At 49.8% G+C, this 6,621-nt stretch overlaps 1 protein-coding gene across 1 annotated transcript in view; it reads left to right on the plus strand.

Moving 5' to 3' along the window:
- The first annotated feature begins 3,201 nt into the window (after positions 1-3,201).
- LOC126574553 (uncharacterized) overlaps positions 3,202-6,621 on the plus strand; it is a 299,268-nt gene continuing 295,848 nt past the window's right edge. The window contains exon 1 of the mRNA XM_050234813.1: positions 3,202-3,388. The gene's annotated coding sequence lies outside the window, so the exon portion shown is untranslated. The remainder of the gene's footprint in view (positions 3,389-6,621) is intronic.

The following is a 6,621-nucleotide window of genomic DNA, read 5'->3' on the forward strand; positions in this document are numbered from 1 at the left end:
CCGCACCGGAGTGAGTGAGTGAGAGCAAACACTAACGTGAAATGAAGTACCGTCAATCCATTCGGGGACGTTTCAACACGTACAGCCCATACGGAACGGTGCGCTCGCTCCGTGCCTTGACTTTGACGATTCAGATTGTTCCCCGGACCACACTACGGCTCTACCGGAACTCTTCCGGGAGTTCAATAGAATCATCTGGCCGAAGAGTTCGACGCACATGTTCTTCCTTGGAGTTGGATCCTTGAGGAGATCGCGGAACCAACATACACGCAGACAAATGTGTGGTTTGTGTGCTTGTGTATGAGGAGGAGGAGGAGGAGGGCGTCCCCCATTTCATTACCATAGAAATGGGTCCGTTGGTCCGTGGCCCTCGTTCCGTTGTTGGTCGTTTCCGGTCCACTAGTAGTCCCGGTGGTGACCGGCCGGTACCGCTCCGTTCTCTACCATTGGCAGATGATGATCATCCGACGTTTCTTTCGTGGTGGCACGAAGCAAATAAACATAACCTCGGAACTGCTGCTCGCTCGCTCGGTGCTCTTTATGGTCAATGTGATTGCACTACTTGGTTTTTATTTTATTTTCAATGTTTTTTTTTCGCAATTCACCTCGTTGTGGATGGGTGTTGTGTGTGAGGAGTTGGCAAAAGTTGCCCGTTACTTTCCACTGGCAACTGCCAGCAGGCTAGCGAACGATTGACTTCCGTGGTACGTCGTGGATCTTGCCGGATTCTTCTCCCCCCGAAAACATCCTCGCGATCTCCTGTCACAATGGGCTCGGAGTCAATAAGTGCTGCTGCTGCTGCTGCTCGGTGGTTCGATGACGACAGTTAATCAATTTCCGGTGCACGACAGACTTCACGCTTCAAAATTAACGAACTCATTTGTATGTAATCCGATTCCGACGGAGGCCACGACCGGGGACGGAACGTGCGAATTGGAATTCGTGACAGACCGTCATCGCATTCGTCGTCGCCGGCGTCAGTTTTCGAACAGAAAAAAGGTAATTTATTGCAAAATAACACACGTTTAGTGCGTGGATGGTGGTGGCTGGACCAATACAGGAGCGGAAGGAAAAACACATTTTAACAAAATGTCTTCGAACCGGTTTTTTTTCTTCCGTCGCTTTCTTGATGTGGTCGTTTGTCATCAAGTCGGGAAAACTGTCATCGAACGAACTTCGACGACGTCTGCGCCTACCACGATGTCGCGTTTGACTTTCATTTTTGTTTTAATTAATTTTATGTTAATGTGCTTTCCATTTTATCAGGATGGTTCCTTCGCAGGGTTATTCCCTGGGGCACTTTGTAGCCTTTTCACCGGAAGTTCGGAGTTCAAAGGATGTACCACGTGGTTCCGCTTTAGAACAGAGCAGCAACAGAACAGTTCTATTTTAGTACAGATGACGTCATCACCGATAACGTGATAGAATCTACCAAAGAAACGCAAACGTTCGTTCGTAATGATGTGATTTCTTAACGAGCGACATGCGCACACTGCCCCTTTGCGGTAGGGATCACAGTTTGAGGAACATGTAGCAGATGTGTAAGGTTTTTGCAGAGAAAAGGAAGAGAATTTTACCTTTATTTAAACATTTTTAAAAGAACATTAATTTCTAAAACGAACGAAAAGCAATATAATCTTAAAAAATCGACAAGGAGGATTGGGAAAAGAAGGACACTAGCACAGGAGCCCTCTAACGGTCGCTCTGGAAGCTTCCCCTTTATGACGTCATCACTTTCTGTGTGACGCAATTGAACAATTGCTTTCCAATAATACGTCCTTTCTTACCTAACAAGAAACCGATATCCCCACCGATGAGTCATCGCAAAATTCCGAGAAAAAATCATTTAAAATGAAACAAAATGACTCATCCAAACGCAAGGACACGAAGGACATCCCTTTGCGGTGTGTGTACCGGCTAGATGTGTCGCGGCTGAACGCGCGCTGTCCGGTGTCCTTTTTTCCTTTCCTAGACGAACGCGACGACGACTTTTCCTCGCGGACACCCACCGGGAAAATGGGTGCTCACGCAGACACCGACACCGGGCCACTCATTGGTGCGTGTTTTTTGTTGTTGTTGTATTTGCTTTTCTCGTCCAACGAGCCACTCTCTCTCTCGCGTGCACTCCATTCCGGCACCTTTTCGCGCTGCTCGTGCTGCTGCCTTGACTGTTGTTTGTGCTGCTGCCCTGCCTATCATCATCGTTGTGCTCTCCGCTTTCAGTGTTCGCCTCCTGCCTTTCGTTTGCACGTTACCATCCCTTCTGTCCACCCGGCCTTCCCCCGTTTATCCTGCTGTGCGTGTTCGTGTACACTATCCCGCGTGTTATACCCGCTGCCGTGTGCTGCATTCGTTCGCTCGCCAGTACGCTCGTTGTTGGTGCGTCGCCGTGAATTTTCCTCGCCGTGAGAAAATCGTGGACGTCAGCGAGTCAACGGGTGAGGAAGGAAGGAAGGAGATCGTGCGTGTGTTGTTGGGCTGAGAGTGTGTTGGTAGTGGCACTGAGCTTTACTCTCACGCACACAAACACTCGTGGCAGCGCTGCTTTCTTTCCGGTAGCTCTTATGTCCTTGCCGACTTTCGGGACGACCTTTCGGTATCACCCCACCTTCCCCATCCTCCGGGTGCGGTGTCAGGTGTTATTTGATTTTATTACCAGCCCTCCCGTGAGCTCCCGTTAGTGAGCTGCCGTAGTGAGCGCTAGTGTCAGTGAGTGGCGCTGCTCGTCCTTGTCCCGTGGCGCTACTCGGATAGTACAACCGGAACCATGCTCGTTGCTGCTACTGGCGCCACCATGCGCATGTGTTAGTGTATCGGGTAGCGCGTAAAACGCTTTTCTCCACTCGCTTCACCACCCCCTGAATCAGCCGGAAAACGCGCGCACCGTCGCCTCAGTGTGTTTTGTGGGAAATCATCTGGATCCTTCTGATTCTCGACTGCTGCTGTGTTGTGGTGGAAACTCACCATTACATTCAACCACTACTGTGTGCGTGCTTTTTGGGGGGACAGCTTGATGTTTACGATAAAACGCTGTCCTCGTCGTCGTCGTTGTGGAAAACCATAAACAGGACTCGTAAAACGCAACGAGAAAATTGAGAAAAAAAACCAAAGAAAAACAAAAAGACGAAAGAAAAGAAAAACACACATTCTAGAGTCGGGGGATTTCAGGAGAAAATCCATTGGAAAGCTTAATCCGCATCCCTCTGCCAGGTGAACTGAAAGCACAACAAACAAACAAACAAAAACAAACACGGTGTGTAGCGAGGAAAAGTGAAAAGTCAGAAGAACAAGTAGAAAAGCGAGTTTCACGCACTTTTCCACCATCTCCAGTACCGCAGCCCCCGTGGGAAAATCCACCCCGGCTGCTGACCTCTGCAAGTGTCATCCGGTGAGTCCTGTTTTCCGCTAGTTCTATCTCCTTTTTCCTTTTTTAATTACTGTCATTTCGCTACTCTGCTGGTCGGTATGTACCGGTATGTTGGAGGGAGTGTGCATGTGTGGGTTTGCATTTTTTTCGCGGGAAAATCGCTTTCCGAGGAAAACGCAACGATACAGTAGCGTCAGCACACCGAAAGTCGCGAAAGATTGGTCGGTCGCTCAGTCGGACTCAGTTGGTCGTCGGCAAATAAAAGGTAATTAAAAGTGTGATGAATTTAATTAAATGTAAAAGCTTTTCCTCGAACCACACAGCGCGCAGTGCGCAGATCAGGGCAGATCAAGCGGCGGATTTGTGTGTTGAGTTGCCGGTTACCGGGCAAGTTTGTGTGTTTGAGTAGCTGAAATTTGAATTTCCACGCCACTCTGCACTTCTCAATTTTTGCGCTCGTCTGCTGCGTTTGTTATTTCATGTAATTCATGGAACAAGAAACCTCATCAGCTGCTGTGCTGGATTTGTGCTGAACGCATTTCATCCTCGTACGCTAAATTGGAGCAAGCCGATTTGTTTTCAAACAATCACTAATTAGTACCGTAGAGTGTGAAATGTGGAAGAGATTCCTGGGCCAAAAACTAGAGAGATTTGCACATCTGAATTGATCAATCAGAAAACTGTTGCGAGCAGCAGCAGCTTCCCATCTCAACGCTCGCTCTCCTCTCTCTCTTTCTCTCCCTCTCTGCCGGAGCGCCTCAATAATTATCGGCAGCAAACATTCGATTGTAATTATAACATAATTAACCACCCAAATCCCACCCCATCATACCTGCATAATAGCGTACAATTACACTGCGTCCCCCTGTGGCACCCTAACGCCCAACCGAGCACCACTTGCGAGAAATGCACTTTTGCACGATCACGACTCTCCTTTAAACTCCCTGGGCAAAACAGAAAGGGGTGAAATAGTGTAATTTCATTTTATGCAAAATTTTCCTAATTTTGTACGACACCATATGGCGGTGGTGGTGGTCCACGTGTCCAGGATATCCAGGTTGATGTCCTGTTCCCCCTAGCTCCTCCCGTTTTCTAGTTGCTGTTGCTGATGGCTGCCTGTTTACCGCGCACAGAAAGTGCATTAAGATTGTCAGGACCATCCGTTCCGGGGTCGCGGGGACCTTTCCCTGTGCGCCTTACGGACTGCGGGAACCGGAAACACGTTGCAGCATACTGCACTGCATGGCCCATCGGGTTGGGTTGGGTTGGGTTGGCAAAAAAAAAAAAAAGGAAAGGGAACGACCGCGAGCGCGAGAGGCAAAAACATGTTTACTCCCTCGACCTCGCGCGGGTCGCCATAGAGCGAAGGACGGAAGGGATGAAAGGGTGGTGTTGGCGCCAGCAACCCCTCCCACCCCCCCGGATTGCTGGTGTAATTTGCAAGCACCCCCGGAAGAGGCGAGGAGGAACACCGAGTCCCTGCAAGATATGATCGAATGCATTAACGAAATGAACGGAGCACCGACGGGCTGGCTGACTGGCTGGCTGGCGGTGTTGCGGTTTGCAAGTCGTCGGTGCACCCGACCGGAAACGGAACAGACCCGTCCCTCGTAGCAACGTAAGGCGACACATTCCGTTCGCCCTGGTGGAGGACCAGGTTGGCCGATATTAATCTAGCCAGAGGTTTTTTCCCTTTCCTACCTTTCAAGGTACGCAAAGGGTGGTGAATTATGTGCATGCACCGTGCACCCCTGCAATGGCGTCCACGTGTCCTGGCTACTTGAGGGCATAAAATACGACCCAAGATAACCGGGTGGGTGGGTGGATGGAGTGCTACCGTTGGCATTATCATTACTCATTAACCATCTGCCCATTCTCCGCAGTCCTCCGGTTGCAGCTCGATTGCAATTGTCAGCAAATGCGATTCAATTCCTGGTAGCAATCCCCCCTTAAGGGGTGAGTGCTTTCGTCCTGCCGCTTTCCTGGAATTTGATTAATGAAAAAAAGGCGTGGAATGGGAAGGGGATTCGATTGGCAAACGCTGGTGATTCCGGCAGGCAGATATCGGTATGGTTTCTCATTAAAAATACACGGCAAAAAAAAATTATAAGGGATGAAATCGCACCCCTTCGTGGAAAAGGATTGCCGTCAGCTCAAACACAGTCATGTTCGTCTCGCGTCCGGCGACCAGTTTTCCAAGAAAGTGATTAAGTGTAATTGTAAAGTAAATAGCCAGCTACCCCTGGCGGGTCTGGGGCCGCAGTGGGGTGATTGATCGAATTCGACATAATAACATGACCAAAGTTCGCGGTCGCGTACACGTTTTCGCGTACCTTTCTCTTTTGCCTCTGTTTCTTTTTTTTCGGCCTCGTCCTCGGTCACGGACTCTGACTGATGGACATTTTCCGAAACAAAAATAACCCCCTTAAGGGGGGGGGGGGTGAGCCCGGGGGTTGCCTTTGCAGGGGATGAAATGGAATAAAAAAAACGGCGAGGGAAAGCCTGGCATGAGGGACCGAAAATCAATAATTACGTTGTCAATTAATATTGAGACCTGGTGAGGTATTCGTCCGATTGCGTGTCTCTGTGTGAAATGTGTGCTACTTTGCGGTTGTGTCATTTGCAATGGATAATATCCACCCTCCCGCGTCAGGTCCAGTCAGGTTGGTCGGTAGCTGATTGTAACTGATTGGTCTGTGCGGTTAGCACAACGAGGATTCCAGCCGGTGAGCCAGCAGCACAGCACAGGTACATTGGCCACATCAAAACTCAACCAAACAGCAACCATTGGCCTTTACGTTGATGCATTTGCGGAATCTGGACAGCCCGGTGAGGCTGTAATCCAGGGGCAAAAAGAACTGGCTGGCTGGTTGGCTGGCTGGCTGGCGAAACGCAACATGCTTGGCATATCCATTTCAATCCTGATCCCAAATAATGGGAGCTAGGTCGAAGATTGACAGGTCGGTGCCATGGCGCGTTGTGATGAGTTGTTGCCCTGGATAGAGCTGAAGGTCCGGAAGGATGTTCTGCGGCATGGTGGCTCTTCATTTCGTGGACCTCATCAGCGTCATCAGTTGCTGTGGCAGAAGCTGCCAGCCTGGAGATGAGAGGAATTAACATGACACCCGAAAAGGGGGGAGGGCAACCGTGGCTTGATGGATGGTGACGTCCAGGAAGCCCCCGGGAGGAAATTAGAAATGCCGATCAATTAACCGCGAACCGCGGGATTAATACACGCAAACGTGCGCTAGCAT

The sequence above is a fragment of the Anopheles aquasalis genome, chromosome 3, assembly GCF_943734665.1.
Source record: "Anopheles aquasalis chromosome 3, idAnoAquaMG_Q_19, whole genome shotgun sequence".
In the NCBI taxonomy this organism is placed as follows: Eukaryota; Metazoa; Arthropoda; class Insecta; order Diptera; family Culicidae; genus Anopheles; species Anopheles aquasalis.